The sequence below is a fragment of the Pimephales promelas genome, chromosome 9 (assembly GCF_988280905.1).
Source record: "Pimephales promelas chromosome 9, fPimPro1.hap1.1, whole genome shotgun sequence".
Taxonomy (NCBI): Eukaryota; Metazoa; Chordata; class Actinopteri; order Cypriniformes; family Leuciscidae; genus Pimephales; species Pimephales promelas.
The window spans coordinates 23,608,570-23,631,384 of record NC_142777.1 but is presented as its reverse complement, the minus strand read 5'-3'; the positions used below and the strand labels follow the sequence as shown (position 1 = coordinate 23,631,384).

At 37.2% G+C, this 22,815-nt stretch overlaps 1 long non-coding RNA gene across 1 annotated transcript; it reads left to right on the top strand.

Annotated features, from left to right (window-relative positions):
• Positions 1-4,426: 4,426 nt before the first annotated feature.
• On the top strand, positions 4,427-6,678 carry LOC120480884 (uncharacterized). Its single transcript, XR_016169693.1, has 3 exons — positions 4,427-4,588; positions 4,701-4,770; positions 6,210-6,678. It is a non-coding gene; the product is annotated as an uncharacterized LOC120480884 (long non-coding RNA).
• The last annotated feature ends 16,137 nt before the right edge of the window (positions 6,679-22,815 follow it).

Below are 22,815 nucleotides of genomic sequence, written 5' to 3'. Positions count from 1 at the left end.
TTCCTGTTTTTATTTTGGTATGCCCATCCCAAGGTTATTAGATGGCCATTTTTGTGATCTGGATCATAATCACGCACACCATCAGAGATTTTAGTCTGTTAACTGCCTTTTTAAAATTTGATATAATATTACTAATCTCGATAAGAATCATAATAACTTGCCTGCACTGTTAGCTAGAGGATTTGGGGCCCCTGAAAAAATATTGATGTGGTCCCCCACCACCAATATCATATACTGTACAATCGATGATTATGGAGGCCTGTATATAACAGAAGATGGTGATGTTGTTATAAAACCTTTATTTTAAAAGTTAAATGTTTGTATAAAAATTACTATTCATAAAAACTAACAAAAAAGCAAGAAATTGTTAAATAATAATAAAACATATTTTTAAAAAGTTACAGTAAAATAAAAATTTTTCCCATCAGTCATGCATGTTATGGTTTTATTTAGTGGATCTGCCAATCTCGTTGAACCGGCTTATCAGCAATATTGGAAGGACCTGAGAACAGAGCCTTGCAGATACACGTGCACACCTGATAAACATTTACCCACCCTCACAGATTGTCAACAGTCAATGTTTTCCTCCCGTTACAAACGTTTATAAATTGACAAGAATGGAGTCAAATTAAAAAAAAAATAAAACCATTTATTCTCTCAAAAAGTACACTATCGCGCTGCACTAAATGAGCAGTTTTAAGCTTGCGCACATGTTGCTTGTTGCCATGACAGCAAGTCCAGGATGAGCGTCGAAGAACCAAACAATCCAACTAGATCATGCCAAATCGCCACCAATCAAATCCAGCTAAGTGAGTTAGTGACGTACAAAAAACGGGCCCCAACACCTGTGCAGGCACTTATCTCCCTAATTTAAGGGAATTAAAGCAATGTGGAGCGTTTTAATGAGCAAACTGTTCATCCCTCCCTGTTCTCCCACCCCTCCGGAATGCAGACTTTCATCCAAAACAATACATCTGTCAAGCCTTGCGTTAATAATAAAGCATCTGTTTGTAGCACTAATACAGCGCATACTCGACGTTTGTATTACAGCTGATTTTATTTTATTAAGTTTTTCTTGATTAATTTAAACATGTTTTTAAATTTGCTACTAATAATACTGTATGTTTTGTATTGGGCACTCTTATGTCAATCAAATATTTTTAGTTGAGTCTGCTGAGATCCTGGCTGTACTTAGCTGTCAGGCAGTGTGTTTGGGGGAGTGGCCATTGTTTCTTGCTCCTGAATAATTAATTGAGTAGCGGCCTGTAGGAGCTCTGATTATTAGAGGTTATAAATGTACAGTTCTGTTTTGAGTTTATGGTGTTGTATTTGAAAACACCATAATGCTCCTTATAGCTACTGTAGGACACTGTAACACTGGTTGAACCTGGTTGAACTCAAGAAACAAAGGGAGAGCTGGAGAGCATTTATTAGCTCTGCTAATATCGTTAGTCCATATTTTTATCAAGTAAAACAGTAAACTCGACAAATCAGATGGAGGTTACCAAGAAATGTTAATTTGTATTCTTATTTCACCCAAGTCGAATGAAGATTAGATGTGGTTTAATTTGCTTGCCTTGCTTGTTATAACTGAGCTGATTTGAGCTGAAAAAAAGAAAGAAAACAAAAAAAAATTACTGTCTTGTTATCAGGGATGTTACAAAAAGAGCTCTCTCCATCAGTAGAGACCGTAAAGCTCTGAACCCATATACCAAACATGCACACACAATGAAAAAAGGACTGCTTCTGCGTCTGTGTATTTCACCACACTTTTATTGCTTGTTTTGTTGGCATCTGACCCAGTGTTTCCACCAGTCACTAGCTTTGTTTAAGAGATTACGCAGTTCACTACACAGATAGAATTCATGTTCTCTTGGAGACGTGTCCGAAGCTTGTTGGTCATTTCATTGGTGCTTTTTTGGTTTGTTACTGATGACATGCTGTGGACTATTTAGTGTTTTCAGAACTTCAGATCGCTGCAATACCCTTTAAACAGTTTTAATTTGTGAGGACATTTCAGACAAGTCAATTAGCTGACCGGATTTAATGGGTCCTGTTGAATGCTTATTAGGATAATAACATAATGATTATCACCATTAGCTCTGGCTTAATTAAGATGGTGTCCCACTTAAAAAGAGGGGAGGGTGGGGCAAAATCAGTGACAAACATGCAAACTCAGTGACAATCTAGAAATTCATTAATTTTAAGTTTCTAATCTTTACTGATAGATGATAGATAGATAGATAGATAGATAGATAGATAGATAGATAGATAGATAGATAGATAGATAGATAGATAGATAGATAGATAGATAGATAGATAGATAGATAGATAGATAGATAGATAGATAGATAGATAGATAGATAGATAGATAGATAGATAGATAGATAGATAGATGGATGGATGAGTCTCTGCTGATGAGACTCAGCCCTGTTTAACTTTCAGAAGATCTTAGAACATAAATCTCTGTGGTAGCACTTTATTTTATAGTCCTGTTTCCCATGTGCATAATATGTACTTATTATAGTAATTACAATAACTGGGTAATAACTATGTTCTAACCCTGACCAGACCCCTAAACCTAACCTTTACCCATGCATGTTACCTTATATTCCCAGTATATTTAGGTAATTACACTGTAAGTACATAAGTGCACACTGTAAATAAAGTGCATCCTTCTCTTTTCCTCAAATAAATCTTGTAAAATGTTTGATATTCTGGCCAAAAAAAAAACCAAAGGGATCAGCCCATTTTCCATAATTCCAGTCAGGACTTTGCTAAAAGGCTTTAAGTTCAAGCGGAATAAAATGGTGGTTTAGTTTGCAGGGTATTCAGTATGTAGAACAAGAGTCTCTGGAGTATTTCTATGCTGACACATACGCTGAGCTAAGGGCTTTACGTTTGGCTTAGGGTTTTGCAGAGCTGCTGACCCACGGCAGACACCCCTTGGAACAAACAGCAGTGGTTCCCAGATGCAGAGCCCCAGGCAGCTGACGGGACCAGCCCCCTGCTCGACCATCCCAGCCAAAACCAGGGGAACATGATCAATCATGTTTATGTGATTATCATAACAAATACTATCATTCTCTCTACTTTCTCAAGCAGTGTCTCTGACTCTCCTTCACACTTGATTGGCTTCTCACAGCTAAATGGAGCCTAAAAAAAAAATAAAATAAAAAAAAAATAAATAAAAAGAGTGGGAAACAACAGTGCCTCTCCAGATGTTTAAATACACAATATCAATAGTTTTGATTGCTGTCCAAAACGAATCTTTTAAAAAGAATACAAAAATAAATAAAACGTTTCTGCAGCTTTTGTGACTCACATTTGTTATTTGGATTTGAACTGACATAAACTCAACTATAGGGTAAAAGTGATGTCATCACACCTGACAAACTTGACTTGACAAATACTGACATGAGGTAAAGTACCTCAGTCTAATGCAGTGCGACCGGATGTTTAGACTGTCATTGCTGTCAGGTTAGTTTGAGTTCACGCTTGGATGTCAGCCATGCTGATGAGGATGATGGGTGGTTTGGAAAAGTGTTCTATTTTCCAAATAATCTATCATTAGTTTAGACTATATTCCAGCACATCATAAGACAGCTTTGTTTCAGAAACAGACACATTTTGCTCAATATTTACACTTACCGTCTGTGAGTTCAACTCGAGAACCGAGTTAGTCTGATTTGTGACCAAATCATTTAAACTGGTTCTATGAATTGAATCAAATAATTAATTTAAAGATGTTATTAAAAAAAGAAAATCATACATTTCTTCTTCTCATCACCATATCAGTGAATATTGATTTGATTATTTTATGCACTCAAGCAAAATTGTCTGTTTTGGTCCGTTCTTCACACAAAGCGGTTGTACAAGTTCAAACTTTTATAACTAGTGCAATGCCCTCGCAAGGTTATTATTGTACATTAACTGAGTGGCCAAAATGTGCTTCTTTTATCGATATATTAATTATACCAATATCTTTTGCATTTCTAATTCAAGTCACGTCAAACTCGGCACTGCACTTACTTGTGCCCGTAGTAAGACACCTGCCAAGTTTGAAATCCATCGGACTAATGGTTCGAGAGATATTTGATTAACAGACAGACAGACACACAGATCTTCCTGTAATTTATAGATAGATACATTACCTTTTGTGCTTCACAGAGGAAAGAAAGCCAACTTTAGAAAGACATGGGGTTGAGTACATTTTTTTTTTAAATATATTTTTTCCTTTTTTGGAATTTTTTAATTTTGTAAATAAAATATTAATGCTAATAACAAATCCTGCTGCACTACAACAAGTGTGAGTGCAAGAGAGGGAAACTTGTCAAGGGTTTGTACACTGTTAGAAATTGCTGTAAATTTACGGCCAAATTTCAACAGTATATTCCTGTTTTGTTCAAACGCAGTACATTGCTGTTTTTTTGCGTTTGTAATATGACGTAGAAAAATTATAACGGCATTTTAACGTAATTATTGCTCGAGGGAAACAAAACGGTACTTAACAGTATTTTTGACTTGACATCGGAAGAGCTGCAGTGAGCACGCATGGATTTTTCATCCATCTTCATACTTATAATAGGTGAGTTCCCTTTTGTTTTGCTCGTTGTGATAGAAAAATGCATTACATCTGCAATTGTTACTAACTTGTATTTTGGATATTGGAAGTAGCCTAACTATTTTTGTATTCGCAGTGATAAAAGCACCAACTGCGACATCGTGAGGGAAGTTGGATTCCTCACACGGATAATTCCCGATTACAGGGTGAGTTTCATCCAAAATCAATTCTTCTGCAAAGTTTATGCAAAGCTATAAGTAAAAACACTGTTGCATGTGAATTACATCGTCGTCTTAGCGCGCTAAAGTGTTGCAGCTTGTTTTTTTATTATTTGGAAAACCGTTGGACAAAACCTAAATTTCGGGCTTTTTGTGCTTTTAAATGGGGATAAACTTGTTGTAGGCCTAATCTGTACATCTCAGGGTGATTTATTTGTTGTACAAGTGATTGTATTGTTAGGCCTACTTTAATGGTGGCTTTATTTTTGCATAGATCCAGGTTTTGATATAAGTTAAGTGATAGAATAAGCATTAAGAATAATTCATATTAAAGTTAAGCTGTATTGTTACTTTGTCCAGCACGAAATTTAGAATAATCTTTAAGACTAATTAATATTTAAAGTTTAGTTATTGCTGCTGCAGTGTTACTTTTCCCAGTACGTAATTTATTTATCAACACTAATTCATATTTAAAGTTTAGTTATTGCTGCTGCAGTGTTACTTTGTCCAGCACGTAATTTTTAATAATCATTAAGACTAATTCATGTTTCACTGTTGCTGCTGCAGTGTTATTTTGCCCAACACGTAATTTAAAATTTATTAACACTAATTCACATTTAAAGTTTTGTTGTTGCCGCTGCAGTGTTACTTTAGAATATTTATTAACACTAATTCATATTTAAACGTTAGTTATTGCTGCTGCAGTGTTATCATGCTGCAGAGCATGATTTGGAGTGAAATGTGGTGCTATAGAGTCTCGTGTCGTGTAAATTTACAGTACATTTCGGTTTGTATACCCCCAGAACACTTGGAATATATGACACGAGTCACATAGAATCATTTTCTGATTTCAATTGTCAGAAACCAGATTTCAGATTACATGTGTAGTCAATTTTTCTTTAATTTATGATCTGAAAAAGAACATATGGCCTTGAACAACACCAGGGTGAGTAATTATTTACTTAATTTTCAATTTTTATATTAATTTACTTATTTTCAACACTTAAAAGGATAGTTTACACACACATACACACACACACACACAACACACACTAATTATATCATCTTCTTGCCCAGTGTTGTTTCTGTTGAGTTTATGTTTAACATGGACTTTTAATTGATGGACAACAATTATTAAACAATTTTATAAATATCTTTGTCTAAAGATAAATTAAAGTTTTATGGGTTTGGAACATAAGGGTGAGTAATTCATGACAGGATTTTCTTTTTATGGTTGAACTAACCCATTAACAATGTTGAGAACATAATTTCACAATACACATTTTAAATTAAATGTTTGCCCAGATAAGTCCATGATCAACACGTTGAAAATTTAATAAAAATGGCTCTGTCAATGATTTCATTTACAATACGGTTGTGGCAGATTCATGTTTTTATGCCGATGCTGACAGTTTTTCATTTTAAAGTTTCAGGTGAAACACCAGGAAGCTGTATTCAGCACTGGATGATCAGCCTTGAGGGTCATATTATTTCTGAGGGCATCCAGCCGGCTTTTGTGTCTGGGCTTGCTGCTGTTTTTTCTACTTTTTACAACTTCAATCTTCAATACCAAGCTGAGGCAGCATGCACACTGGAATTTATTCAAAGGTAAATACTTGGATGCATACATTCAATTCACTTCACTTTTATTTATATAGCACTTTTTATAATGCATATCATTTCAACGCAGCTTTACATAAAATTTTTCATTGTTGCAGTGTTGTATGTTTAATTGCAGCCCATTCTCACTCCCAAGGCGTCACCTAACTGACGCCTTGGGAAGCATTTGACCATGCTTCAATATCTGACGCTTTAGGCGCCCTTTAGCGTCAGTTAGATGACGCCCTAGGATCGCGTGTACCCTACCCCCACCCCACACCTAAACCTAACCGCGTCCTCAAACTGACGCTTTCCTTTAGCTTCAGTTAGATGGTGCCGTAGGATCGCGTCATGTAAGTGACGCTAAAGGGCGCCTAAAACGTCAAATATTGAAGCATGGTCAAAGGTGACGCCTTAGGGTGAGAATGTGTTGTTAATTGATACAACACAATTTGGCCCAAATTAACGGAATCTAGCATCAAATAAAGACATTTTCTTTTAAACTATTTGAAGCCCAGTGAGTAGCCATAGATGACTGTCAAGGAAATAAACAGGGCTTTGGTGGTGGTGAAGTGTTGGTGAAAACCTTGGAAGGAAGCCTCATCTTTGACACCTAAATGATGATCAAATGATTTTGTTAAAATGTTTTAAACATTGCTAAAATAGCATATAAGGTGTGCTATGCAAAAGCTTGAATAAGGAGATATCTTTATTCTAGATTAAATCACATCCTTCACCCCCAAAAGATTGTTCAGAAAGCTATCCTTTCCTGACAAAGTTAGAGGAAGTGATCTTAAAACAAGGATAGTTAAGATTATAGCAAATTTATATGTTCTTTGTGAGTAAACTAATTCTGAACAAACATGTTTGTTTTTCAGGCAGTTCGTCGGGATAAACCCAGAAAAAGGCACCAAGGTTGGAGGAGTCATTTCAAAACGGACGGGGAAGCTCGCCCAGAAAAACAAAACAGTGAACCCTCGTGTCTCCAGTCTGCTTAAAAAATTGATGGATTTTGAGTGGGACTTTATACAAGTATTACACCCACACACCCACACACACACACACACACACACACACACACACGCACACACGCGCACACACACACACACACACACTCAAAATCAGGTAAATAAAGTAATTCACTGTTTGTGTCCAGAGGGAAAAAAAAGAAAATGACAGTATACTTAGTCATTTGTTAAGGACTTGTTCAAGTTACAGGATAGTTCAGATTCTGATTTTGGAAACATCTTGTTTATTTATGTTTGTTGTAACTTCTAAACCTTGAATTTTAGTTATTTTTTTTATTATTTAGTTATGTCCTTTATGCTTTTTTTCCAAAAAGAGTTTCAGAAGTTTAATAAACGAGACATGTTTTGAAACAATACTTAAAGCTGCTTTTCTTCTGTGACATTTTTAATTTACTATTTCACTTTTAAATTTATTCACTTTTGGTATTTTATAGCAAGACTGCAACAGGGAAATGTATTAAATCACAAGGTTCAGAAAATAATCTTTAAAAACACAGGGGGAAAAGTTGTCCTTTTTGCTAACTGTCCATTATTCAATACATTACACAATACCATGTTGTATATTTGTGTAGTTTACACTAATTTCAATATGAAGAACAAATAAGTGCCCATGCTTTTTTCAGGATATTGCTGTAACATGTAGAAACTGCTTTATGCATTTGCAAAAGCAGTAACAACTGTAAATTTAACCAAAAGTAAGACACCGTTAATTTAACAGTATCTTGCTGGCAACCGTGCTGCCAGTTAATTACTGTTTTTTAATAAACGGTAGTGAACTGTAAATTTCACTAACAGTAAAAAACTGTTAATTTAACAGTAACTTGCTGGCAACCGTGCTGCCAGTTCTTTACTGTTTTTTAACGGGAAAATTTTTAACAGTGTAGAGATTTTCTAAACCAGCTGGCTCAGGCTTGTAATGTGCTCACTGTTGGAGCCTCTCTCCACTGGTAGTCTCATTATTTTTCCTGCCAATTTAAGAAGATGGAGTAGTCTTGTCTTGGACCATTACACTTTTATATCATGCTGTGATGTAGCCCTGGATGATACTTTGGTGGTAAAGAACAGGCAAGACTACCATACGTGACATCTGGATTCAAAAAGATCAAAGACTGAGGCAAAGACTGAGGTCAATTACATGAAATTGCTTATTCTATATATATATATATATATATATTTTATCAAGAGTAAACTGTTTTCCTATCTCAGCAGATCTAAAGCTGTGTTGTACTTCTTATACCCTGCACCCTGCATGGTGAGTTCCTACTCTACTCCACTGGCCTCACTGCTTCCCTTGACACTGACTCACTCAATCACATTCTCACACACCATGTCCATCAGAGAAAGAATGTATTGGATCTATTTCAAAACCTACAAAAACAGCTGCCTTTTACTGTTACTTCAACTATTTTTTATCTGATCTACAGTAGATTCATTCATAATAAAACATATTTTTAACAATGTATAACAATCTTATTTTAAATTGTATTCAACTACTTTTTTAAAAGTTACTCAACATTCCCTCAACATGTCCATCATCCTGGATGAATTTATGTATTTTATTTCACTCAGCTTTTTAAAAAGCATTCTGGGGTTGCCTTCTCTTTGAATGATATATGCTGCTTTATTTGGCTAAAATGTGTTATCTTATAAAGTAATTACCTTTTGGAAGAGGATTCGCATAAGACTATAATGCCTTAACTTCTACCTCTATTGGAAGCTCAACTGGTCTGACCAATTGTGCCTATAACAGTGCAGGAAAGAGATTAAGAGGGATAATCAAGTTCCACAGATAATGAAAAAAAAATCTGTGAGTGTGATAGGAAAGCTAAGGTGTATAGATGATACAAAATTAGATATCTGTAATTTTCCCACTTTTGTAATGCAAACACAGGGTAATTCATCTTAAGGAAGACCATCAGTATTCAATTTAGCAAAACAATCTACCTAGTGAAAGAGCTGATTTGCAGGCAGGGAGCTCATTGCCATGCACAGTGTAGCATAAGCTGGACAATGTGAAGACATTCCACACTCCCTAGCTTGCATTCATATGTATCTGCTCTCTGTCAGTTGGACTGCACATATGGAGCTCTGATCTGCGTGTCATGGCGATCCAGAGAAAACAGGAACCAATTGCAAGCAACTAAACACAAGACTAGAAGGAACCAAGGAATATGTCTACAGTGACAGCATGTCCATGACATGATGTGTACACATCAAGGGTTTTACAGGGTGGATGAATAGAGATGTCTTTTACTCTCTTTATTCCAGTGTATGCTGTCTTGCATCTTCTTGCATGTGCCACATCAAGATAAATGTCATGTCAAATGCAGAGACCAGACTACTGTAAATTAATTTCCCATGATTCATTGAACGAGACTATTGATGCCAAACTTGGAGTGTCTGCATCATTTGTGGCAGTGTATGGACAGGGTTTCGGTGAATCACTGTTCTCAGATGTCTTACTTGCTTTTTGCCTGGGATGTCAATTTGTCAGTGCTGACAAGCTGTGGCAGCATCATCAATCCTTCATCCTGACCAGATCTCACCCCTGGGTCCCAGAACTCACCTCCCAAGCCTGACTAGTTAAGGTGATTTGCTCAGTTTTATTAGCCAGGTTGTTGTTGTTTTCCTCTCTATTGTATAATACATTATCATATACAGTGGGGCCAAAAAGTATTTAGTCAGCCACTGATTGTGCAAGTTCTCCTACTTAGAATAATGAGAGAGGTCTGTAATTTTCATCATAGGTACACTTCAACTATGAGAGAAAAAAACATGTTCATGTTGTACATACGGCACAGAGTTGTCTCTTTCAGGGTACTGCCCAAGTGACAAGCTACTGTACTTCAAAAGATACAATTTTTGCAAACATTTTTCTGACAGTGTACAACAAATTAGTTGTTGTTCATCACAACGGTTTTGAGCCAGACAGAGAGGAAGAAGAAAAAGCAAAAAATAGCATGCCCTTCAGATTTCTCTTAATTCATAATGCTTGTCTAGAATTTTTTTTTCCCCTCACATGCGGATAGTGCCTCAGGAAATCAATTTTAGCCCCAGAGAAAAAATATAGATATATAATCCCACATAGTCTTCTTTCCCATAAACAGACACATTATTCAGTGTCACAGAAACATTACACAAGCTGAAAACTGAAAAATGAGCAAAGATGACCCACTTCTGTGATAGCACATCAAGAGCTTTCCACAAGGTCAGACTGTTAGAGTAACACTTCCTAATTTCTCTTGTTTTCCCCACTGAACCCCCCCCCCCCCCCCCCCCAGCCTATATTAGCATTTACCATTTTGGTGTATGCTGGTCTATCTGGTGTAGTTATTCTTGTTAACCTATAGGGAAGCAGTATGTTTGCTCTTTTACAGATATGGAAACGCATAATAAGGTGTACTTGGAAGGGCAGATCATGAATGACATCTGGCTGAGAGAAAGCTCTGAAAGCTTAGACATAAGGTGATCATGTCTGTCTGATGATGGCTAAAGCTTGGGCCTGTTCCCTGGTGGAGCAATGCAGGTGAATCCAGCATTGATAATCACACAGCAAACATGAATCAGATGGAAAGCTGTTCTGTTCTGCAAGACAAGCATATCCACGTCCATCTCATTTAAACACATATGGCACATTTTAGTAATCTGTTTTCAATTTTAGTAATGCTTTTCAAAGGTTTAAGTGGCAGAAAACTGACAGTGTTTTATGCATTTATTTAGCACCAAGTTCATTAAAGGAAGTCTGTAAAGTCTTTATGCCATGAACACAGTTGAAGGAAAAATAAGATGAGAAAGAATCTTTATAGAATAATTTTCATGTTTAAACAGTCTACTATAAAGAGAAATCAATGCAAATTGATGAGTTGGGATTAGAGTGTACGATTGCTTGTAATGAAATTTTTAGAATGCCATTTGGCTGATATGTGGCACTGGACCAGTCCCTTTGGAAATAATTTGAAACATTTGGCAGACATATATACTTCCTACACAGTCACTCTTTCCTCTTTGACTGAACTTATCTACAAGGTGCAATCAGTTGCTGGTTTCCATTACAGATTTGAACAAATTTTTTACTATATTTTTAAATGTCGATAAAAAAATAAAAAGAAAAAAAATGCAAAATGACGGTGATTGCATTAAGTGATGTTATGCAACTAAACCATTTTTTTTCCCTCTTGAGATGCATCATTCCAAAAAAATCTTGGCAAAAGATGTTGGTAGGTTGAAGTATATCGCAGCCACTGCACTGGCAATTATTTTCAGTAGCACCTCATTGCAGTTGTCATGGAGCGTGCGGCTGTCACTGATTGTTCGCCTTCACCTCTCTCCAGTCTCACATGCTCCCTATCACCTTTCTAGAACTTCGCGTTCTAGCACAGATCTAGATCATTCCCCTTTGCTATCATTAGGATCCATCCCTGCCTGGTTTCTCCATTCTGTCTCATCACTTGCACCTGTTATGGGTTGTCCCATGAGTAAGGTGATAAATGGTGTTAGTTTCATTCCATACTTAAGTGTTATTTATTTCCATTGTGACTGAACTGTCACAAATGTCACCTAACTATTCAAAGAGTGCCAAGTGCTGTAAATGAATAAAAAGCTTCCGGACAAAACTTTGGTGATATTTACAACAGCCTGTAAGAAAAAGTAACTGATGGCCCTGATCCGTATGAACTTATGACTCAACTGTTAAAAAATAAGAAAAAAAAAATGTACTTCTACTCATCAGATATATCATTCTGTTCTTAAAGAGGTGTCCGCTATTACAGTAGTATGCCAAAAACACATTGAATCCACATAAAATGCTCCAATACGCAATATTTCAACTACCGACTGGTTTAAAGGATGTGGATAAAATGTAGCTGAGCTCAGATAAAAAAAAAAACACACAATCACACTCTCACTGACTCTAAGAATGCTGAACCAGGCAACACACACAATGCAGAATATCGACACAGGCATGTAATGTGTTTGCATTGTGCACTAGCATGGCGCTGTCAAATCCATCTCATGATTTTTTCATAGCTGTAAAGTACCAAATCAGATTGTGAAGTAAAGAAGGCATGGAGAGGGTGTCAGGCATGGCGAGTGCAACTCTTAGAAGTGATTCGGAAAGTGACGCCCATAAATCATGCCAGAGATATGCAGCAAAGTGGTTTTTATGTCTTATGAGGCTGCAGTGAGCCTCAATATAGATAGTGAACTATAATGAACAAACAGATGTGTACTTTTGTTCAGACGGAGCAGGGCTGGGTTGATGAGGGTTGAAAGGAATGACTGCAGTGCTTTTAAGAGCCTGGCTATCAGAGAATTTTAGATGCTACATTTGATAAAAGCTGTCATATAAACAACCTGTCTGGCACAAGATGTGTAATTATTTGGTCTGTATAAAAATAGGGAGGTTTTTCTTTTTTCTTTTTGGTGGGATATTTTGTTAATGGAATTGTCCTGTTTATATTTTTGATCCAATGTTATATCACCAGTTCTGACCAATAGGTCTGATTTCTGATCTGTAGAATTTTGGGGCAAGTTTTTTTTTTTTATGTTGTAATTTTACATACATTTTAATTGGCGTTGTATTTTTTTATACAGTTGTCATTTAGAATCTGATCACTGGAATTTTAAAGACGTTTTTTTTTTTGTTGACATTTTTGGATTCTATTTGAAGTGTAATTGGATTTTGGGGTTTGGCTCGCGTCCCATTTGATTGCATGGAGAGGGCGGGGTTTATGACCTATATAATGCAGCCAGCCACCAAGGGGGTATCGAAATATTTTGACTTCACTTTTTAGGATGTGTACAACATACTTGAACTCAATTCAGAACCACATACTGGTATACTACTTGTACTAACTTTATCATATTTTTCTATGGTAGAAATATATGTGGTTCCAAACTCAGCATCATTTTTTTTATATCCAAGACTTAAGGTGCCTGTACAAAATATTAATTTGAGTAAACGGTTTCAATAGTTGGCTCCAAAGCTTTGAAAATTAGACTTGTAGTCTCCATAGCTTTGAAAATTAGAGTTGTAGTCTCCCCTATGAAGACTCGACTCACATATTCGCCTGTATTAGTATGCATGCTTGTCTGACTCTGAACACACAAAAAAGCAAACTGCACATTGAATTATGTAACAGTCTGCACCCCATTACACCCAACTCCCCCACACAGATATCAAAAGTCGGCCATCTTTGAGAAAGATGTTTGCTGCATGCAAGCCAGGTTGTCATGGAGTAATGAGGAGTGACTGGCAGATGGCTGAAGGATAACTTGTGTCATGAAATTGGCCTGTGTCCAAAAAAAGTGTGATGATTTCACCCACTATGTTTTTTTAGTCTAGCTTTGACACTCTCCTGTTACATATCAGTAACATGTATACAGTTCTTTCAATGCCATGGACTGACTCCCATTTATTTCTACTCAATGTATGACTTCAGTCGTCTTTATATGCACTCTATATCTGATGCAGTGTCACACATTCTTTGCTCCTGATTTTTGTTAGCCATCTGTGAATCCATTAAGAGCAGGTTTTCCTCATCAGCCATGGTAAGAGTGTTCTGTTTTGTTCATTTCTTGCTGTAGTCACAGCATCATTCTTAACTGCTGTTACTTTCACAGTGTGTTCTTTTATCAGCATTTGTCAATATGTTATTGTTGAGCCCATGTGGCTTTTACACATGCATGCACATGAAGAAGGATCAATAAAAGTAAGAGCTTCCTTCCCAGTCTTTTACAATATGTCACCATCCTCTAGAATTTGAAGAGCTGTTCACTCTCAGAACATAATGTCTTGAGTGGAATGTGTTAATCTGAGACTTAACGCATTATTGTTGTGGTATTTCACGATAAAACCCACTCCTGCAGACTCCAGAGCCGACTCTAAACCTAGTCTTTGGAAAGCTCATTAAAATAAACCATCCAATTTTACAGTCACATTGCGAGTAGAAAAAGTGAATGTGTGTGAATTATTTTTAAAGTCAGACTCTGTAAGACTAAGGATAGAGAGAATATTTCCTCACAACAGTAGAGTTGATAGTCGCTGGAGGCTGTTCAATAAGAATGAATTGCGTTAGACATTAACATATATTTTTTTCACTTGTTAGATTAGCATCCATTTCACAAAAGGAATTATGCAAATCTCGTACCAGCGCAAACTAACACAAATCAGTGTTAAATGCAATTTGTATGGTGCAATTCACAATCTTTTTGGCTAGTTATAATATCATCTGCACCATTTGATGATTTACTCAATTATCAATACTCAATATGATAATTGATAATAGCAGAAAAACAGAGCATAAATGGCAAAACAGAAAGAAAAAAAAACATGAATTGAGGTGTTAAAATTGTTCCAATATGATGTGGAAATGCTTTACAGTCTGTCGACTCTGTGTCTGTCTCTCTAAGGTGGATTCATGTATGAATTTGATGGAGCTTGCCGCAGAGCATGAAATTACATTAGCCCTTGCACTGGCTCTGGCTTACCACACCTGTCAGCCCAGTCAAATGATGGAAGGCTTTTAGTAATAGTAAAGGTGATGTCAGGGTGGACTTCTCCAGAATTTTTCCCTTCAGTTTTAAACGAAGAGCTGAACATTTCATGTTCAAATAAGGGTCAAGTATTTTGCCTGCAGCCGGTAAACCCTTCTGCACTCTGAACCCACCAGTAAACTGGAGTCAACTGAATTTTCTCTTTATCTGTCTGGAACAAAGTAAATCACATTTTTGTGGGGTTTTAACTGCCATTATATAACACCTAATTAAGATTATTTATGCAACAACATCATAATGGAAATTGAAACTAGGAAGTGTCAGTTTTATAATTCTTTGAAAAGTTCCAACCATCCAGCTTTAATCCCTGTATGTGTTTGATTAATAACTAATCACCCTAACCACTTTTTTTTGTGTTCAGAAAGTCACAGAACTGCAAATAAATGACTCTATCCTTACTGAAACAGTCTCCCAGAGTCATAGAATAGTTGGAGAAAGGTTTTATTGATTCATTCATAACATGTTATATCATCTCAAGTTTATGCTGATTGTATAAGCCAACTTTAATCATTTTTAATCACTTGTTCAAATAGAAACTCTGAATGCGAAAGAAGCAGAAGCAAGACCTATGATTAATGGAGGTGCTGGCTCAGGGTCTCTAGACAAATACATAGAGGGGAAAGCCAGTGGTCTCATTGATCTTTCCCCAAATTATTCACTACATTAGTATCGTTCTGATTTTTAGATTCCACCATGAGATAAGATCCTGTCTGATGAGTATAAAATTAATTTCAAGTAGCCCATATTTCATGGGTTTGTAAACAAGCCACAGCTTTGACCTGCTCAATATAAAATGAATGCAGCTGTGAAATGCTTTTAAAACTGTGTGGGCTGCATCTATAAAAACAGCTTTTGCACGTAACCCTGAGTTATCGGTTTTATAAACCCATGGGCTGAGGTCACTTAAACTGTGGCTAAAGCAACGTTTCGTATACAGTGTAAAACAATACAGTTATGTTAGTTCTTGCAGTGAGTTGTTCAGCAACAGACAAGTAATCATAAAATAAAACTACACAGTGATTACCTCATTATATATTCATGAGCTTTGTATAGTCCTAGACATTTTTACATGCTGTTTAGTTTTTTATCATCTCAGAAAACAATGATTATAATAATGATTAAACATTGATATTGGCAAACTTGTTATCAGCAGGAACAGTTTCCTGTTCAAATGTGTCTGATTTGTCTAAAGTTATTGTCTTAATTATTATGCAAATAACAATGCTAACATATCTAAAAGGATCAATAACTAAGGTATAAGTAGACACACACACACATAAAAAAATAACAGTAATAATACTAAAAGATAATTACAAACTTTTACTGTGTGGTTAAAAAAAAATGTTCTAGAATAGGATATGAAAAAAAAAGGCTGATTTTCTTCCCCTAACACCTTGAGAACATTAGCTTATTTGTTCCACAGTATGGACAACAAAAATAAGGTGAGGCAAATGCTTTCCCTGCTTCTTTCTCTTCCACCGCAAAGACAATGTTCTCTTCAGCTGCTAGCAGATGGGTGGAAATAGGTGTGATGGGAGGAGGTCGATGCTTGCTACGAATATAAAGAACTGTGACTCTCTCAAAAGACAAAGACTGCAAGGGGTTAATGAGTGGGGGACTGTGACAGGAGAGATCCTATTATCACGCAGCTGAGATGGATATTAAATTGAGTCATTTCTTTCTGGTCCAGCTGGCAGGCAGTGATAAGGCCCATTCCACTGAACCTGTGAACCCTCCAGAATCCATCAAACTACAGAGCATGGGCCTTTAAACACCACACACCTTAATGTCTGAGCCTCGTTTAAACTCCACAGAGTGATGGAGGATCGTAACGCTAGGCTAATTGATAATTATTTGGTCTCTGTGAGTTTAAATATCTGAGAAAAAGAAAGCTTGTGCAAACTTGCGTGGTTTTCAAGGGCAATTTGTCTCTAACCAACCATAAAAAAGCCAGAGCTTCACAATCTGCTTCCCAAACACATACGACGGAGTTGGGCACCATTCACAAATGAATTAAAAATGATTTTTAAACTAATTTTCTGAATGTGAATTTCATTTGAACCAGTGTAGCAAAAAGGATGTAGAACTGTTATTTCAGACTGACAGACAGAGGAAAAAAATATAGCCCAGATAGACATATTTGCATGGATAGTTTATGATTTGTAGCATTTTATACTATCAGAACAGATCTGCTGAAAATATCTCATCTTTATCACCTTAGCAGCATTGAGAATTGAACGTTTAGCTGCTTGCGGGACAGCAGCATAATCAGTACAGGATCGTAAAAGGCAATTTAGAGTCTAATTAAAAGAAACATCCCAAATCATCACTGGCCTCTGCTCATTACTACATTATTGTGCTGGGTCAACAGTCTAAACATGGGTAATCATAACAAAGCAAAAGCTGCCACGCAAACCCTGCCAACATGGTAATTACTATAACTGGCACCCAAGACAGAGAAGCAGTGAGCTTCAGAGCCAGAGAGGAAAAACTATTAGTCATCTTCGTCAGTGTAATTCAACAACAAATTAACACACTTTACAGCAGAGTTCCTTTTTTTTTTTTGCTCTTTTTGTTCTGTATTTCAACTACTGTAGATCTTATTGACTTTGATTTTACAACCTGAGATAATTGTGAAGATAACTTGATATCGAGTATCCTTACTACCTTTTGTTTTTATAATATCTTTAGTGCATCCAAAGCTTCAGGCTGCTGTGGAGACGTTGAGGTTTAGGCCTTCCGGGGGAGACACATCCATTACCTATCCCCCTCGTGGTAGCAGAGGGCCAGACGAGCCGTCACACTCATGCCTGATTTATTGGAGCTTTTAAAGCCTCGTCATCAGCGGCCCGTTTGATTTACACAGTGCTGTCCTGACAGCTGTCGACGCTTGGCAATACAGCAGCTTACTGTAAACTAGCCACTCAGGACAGCGATTTTTTATCACAGCATGACTTACAGTCTACAGTCTCTAAAACCCAATAATCACTCTGAAATTCACGTGGGGGGATCTGTGCGATATAGCTATACAGCACAGTGCGTATGTGTGACATTGACAAACTTTGTTGTTTAATAATGCTTTTTTTTTTCATTTTCCATTATACTCTTTTATATTGCCGTCAGGACCACTTTTTTGTCACATATAAATGTTTCACAGTAATGAGAATTTGTAGCAGTTCTGTTGGTGTTGGCGGTGTGGTTCTGCTTTGTTCTGGGCAAACTCTAACCATGCTTGGACAGAGCACACATTAAACCCCTCATGGGTAACGGACCAGATCCAGCAGAATAAGATGACAAAACGACTGATTTGCATAGAATACAAATGCATCAAATAATTAACATGAGTTTGTTTATCAACATGAACTAATCTGGAATTTGAACGTGTTTGAGTTTGGAATAATAAGTTAATCAAAGATAATTAATTAGCATATTAGAATTCTTTCTGGACCATCTATTTTTTTATTTTTTTTATTATTATTATTATTATTATGAATACAAATCACATAAACTAAATGGTCCATTCCGTTGTTCTGTTAAGATTTTATACTCATTTAAAATTCTTAATTCAAAATATGTAAGGATTATTCAATTCAATTTGATGGAATTTGATTCAGTTCAAATTGGCTAAACAAAATAGTATTTGAGAGGATATATCAATGCATCATGATGAAAAGATTTTCTCAATTTATTTTTTACAATGTAAGAAAGGTGTTCGATGTGACTTTTGCACACCACTGTATGCTTTTATAAATATAAAATGGAATCCAGGGGATGCATGTGAATCAATTATAGGAGTGATCCAGTGATTGCTTTTGAAACAAACCAAGGAGCTCTGCAGCAGTGAGTGCACTTGAAAGTGAGTCAAAACATGTGCTGTTTTCAGCTGCCGTGTATGTGATAAAACACTGATGAAAGCTTGTAAGGGTTGCCCCACGCACTTCTGACCTTGATAAGGCATTGAGCAGCTGGCTGCCGAGCTGTAGCTGCTCTATGGGAAATTTAAACAGGGTCTTATCAGATTCTGCAACTCACCAACTGACTGAGTGCTGATATAGACAGGACTTACCGGGGAGGAAAAAATGTCTCACCGTCAGCATATCTACACATGAAAGGCTTGGTGCCGCAGACATTTTGAGCAATGGCGTTCATACAAGTGACTGGCTTCGAACCTGGTCTCTGATGTGCTACGATCCAATTTCCTCCTCTCTATCTCTCTCAAATAGTCTGCTCTGCCCAATAAAAGTGGCAAAAGCCTATTTTTTTTTTTTTTTAAAGGGCTCGCCTCACTAGATATCTCTTCCTCTGGGAATCTTCCACAGTCCACATCAGAAGTCGAATGCAAAATCTGTCTACAATTCTCCATGAGAACATAAGTCATGCTGCATAATTTGCAGACCCAGAATTACAGTATTTATAACTTCAGAGAGCACTGGTGGCTATTTTAAATAGCTATATAACACCTTTGAAAAGCAGTAGTGGCTGATACAGCGCTTGGGGTAGTTGAGTGCATTTTGAAGCATGGTGATAAGTGATAAGTTATAGAAGCCCATGTGTCATGGTATTTTAAACAGGGTTTCTGCTCAACTGTGGTTGAAATTGAAAATGAAAAACAGTTACAGTGGTAGTCACAACACGTCCTTCTTTCTGCATCACTGCAGCAGAAGTAATGTGTCAGGTGAGGAGCACTGACCTGCTTTACACTCTAACATGCAAATATGTATGTTGACAACTCTCAGTCACGTAAGGGTCAGGTTCGATGTGTTGTGAGCACGACTGGAATGCATTTCATCTTAAAGCTTGTACTGATCCTCCCGAAGTCAAATGAGTTTAATCTACTGTACAACCAGCTTTGATCATGCATTAACAGCCCATTCTCACCCCCAAGGCGTCACTTAACTGACGCCTTGGGAAGCATTTGGACATGCTTCAATATCTGACGCTTTAGGCGCCCTTTAGCGTCAGTTAGATGACGCCCTAGGATCGCGTGTACCCTACCCCCACCCCACACCTAAACCTAACCGCGTCCTCTAACAGACGCTTTCCTTTAGCGTCAGTTAGATGACGCCGTAGGATCGCGTCATTTAAGTGACGCTAAAGGGCGCCTAAAACGTCAAATATTGAAGCATGGTCAAAGGTGACGCCTTGGGGTGAGAATGCGTTGGCATTAATAGTCAGAAGCACACATTAAACATTTTGAACTACACGCTTTAAAGAGTTCACAGAACCTAAAGTTGGCATAAAATGCATATTGCGATCATCTTGTCTACCCTATTGTGAGTGACATATTCTTGCACAGATGATTTATAATAAACACAGTAATATTCCTTTTCTAAACTCTTAACACAGCAACACACCTACATCACACAATTAGCCAATACTTTTCAATATACACTAACCCTATCTACTGCATTGAAAAAGCTTCTCTTCTTACTATTTGGTGTTGGTGTGATGGCTCGAACAGCGATTAGCCGCGAGATCTAAGCTCAAACAACTGCTGTTGTCACAGCATAAAGAGTATTGTGTCGGATCGGTGGGATTTTGAGTACACATCAACTGCCTTGAGTTGTTAGCAGTACAACTTACGCTGGGCCGATTCAAAATGTTGCTACTAGGCAAGCATGTACTGGTCCGTATGGGACCAGGGTCCCTCTCCCCTGGAAAGGCGCGCTTTCCCAGTGTTATCCAAGAGTTCCACTGTGTGAGGTATAACGGAACAGCAGTTTGAACTCCTTCTACGCAGGCTTCTGCCCTAGTCAGTTGGGGGTCTAATACCCCTTTTCCACCAAAAAAAGAACTTGTTCGGAACTGGTGCTGGTTCAAAATTGGTTCGGAGTTGGTTCAACTTGCGAACCGCTTCAGAACCTGTTTTTCCACTGACTAGAGCGCCCAGAGAATGACGTCGTTATGTCTGTGTACGTCGCCATACGTCTTAGCTAGAAACGCTTGCAAATACAACATTACTTTCGGATTATCTCTAACTCGTGTACCTAGAAAGCTTTAAAAACAATTGAAATATGTATTTTAATCTTTTCGTTTGATGTATTTTTTTCTAATAAGTTATGTACCCCTGTAATTGTGTATTTTTTCTTTCCATTTATTTGTTCTATATTGTGACTTTTCTTCTTTGCTTATAATGTCTTCAATAAAAAAATTACAAAAATAGAAACGCTTGCGTTAACTTCAAGCATAACAATTACAAAGGCGGACTCCATCGTGTTTCTGCAAATGTTTCTAGACATTGTTGTTTCAGTAGATAGGGTTAGTGTATATTGAAAAGTATTGGCTAATTGTGTGATGTAGGTGTGTTGCTGTGTTAAGAGTTTAGAAAAGGAATATTACTGTGTTTATTATAAATCATCTGTGCAAGAATATGTCACTCACAATAGGGTAGACAAGATGATCGCAATATGCATTTTATGCCAACTTTAGGTTCTGTGAACTCTTTAAAGCGTGTAGTTCAAAATGTTTAATGTGTGCTTCTGACTATTAATGCCAACGCATTCTCACCCCAAGGCGTCACCTTTGACCATGCTTCAATATTTGACGTTTTAGGCGCCCTTTAGCGTCACTTAAATGACGCGATCCTACGGCGTCATCTAACTGACGCTAAAGGAAAGCGTCTGTTAGAGGACGCGGTTAGGTTTAGGTGTGGGGTGGGGGTAGGGTACACGCGATCCTAGGGCGTCATCGTCGTTATGACGTCGTTATGTCTGTGTACGTCGCCATACGTCTTAGCTAGAAACGCTTGCAAATACAACATTACTTTCGGATTATCTCTAACTCGTGTACCTAGAAAGCTTTAAAAACAATTGAAATATGTATTTTAATCTTTTCGTTTGATGTATTTTTTTCTAATAAGTTATGTACCCCTGTAATTGTGTATTTTTTCTTTCCATTTATTTGTTCTATATTGTGACTTTTCTTCTTTGCTTATAATGTCTTCAATAAAAAAATTACAAAAATAGAAACGCTTGCGTTAACTTCAAGCATAACAATTACAAAGGCGGACTCCATCGTGTTTCTGCAAATGTTTCTCTTGGCTTTGCGATCCTTTATTATGGTCAGAAAAGATGTTTAGAACACATCTAAACCCACCCCCAGCCCCAGACGTAAGCATGACGTGGTAAAAGAACGGTTCTAGTCCAGCAAAGAGGTGGTGCCGCTTTGGAACCAGTTTTCCTGGCAGAGAACCGGTTCTTTGGCTGTCGAAACACAAAGAACTGGTTCGCGCGCAGGCACCGGCTCCGAACCGGCTCTCAAAATGCTTTGGTGGAAAAGGGGCTTGAGAGTGTTGCGTAGGGCGCTGGATGTGGAAGCAACCATGACATTTTCCATAGGGATCCCAATCACGTAACGTCGAACGTGAGCAACTGATGGGGAACGCCTCGGTTACAAATGTAACTCTCGTTCCCTGAATCTTTTCTAGCCAACAGGAACATATAGTCATTCATATCGCAATGACTATCAAAATAGTTGGTTGCATAACAAAAAGTGTTACTTGTCATGTGTCCGTTCTACCGTATGAAATCAACCGGTGCGCCCAAGCTTCGTTTACATTCTGAGGGAGACGCACCCTGTAAACAAAACAATCTCCGCAAACATGCCGTATTTATTTGAACCCCGAAATACATGGACACACTGGATTACATGTAAGTAGCGAAGAATTGGTAATAAAAAATAAATAAAAATTCTATAAAGATCCATGATTTTGGTATTGGGTAAGCGTATGTGAAGAAAATGTAAGCATTTAGAAACATGTTAACTGAGCAAAAGTGTATTGTTTTTTAAATCCTGACATCACACTCATGAGCTGGCTTTTAAGATGAACTATTACTTTAATGTACAGTACTCA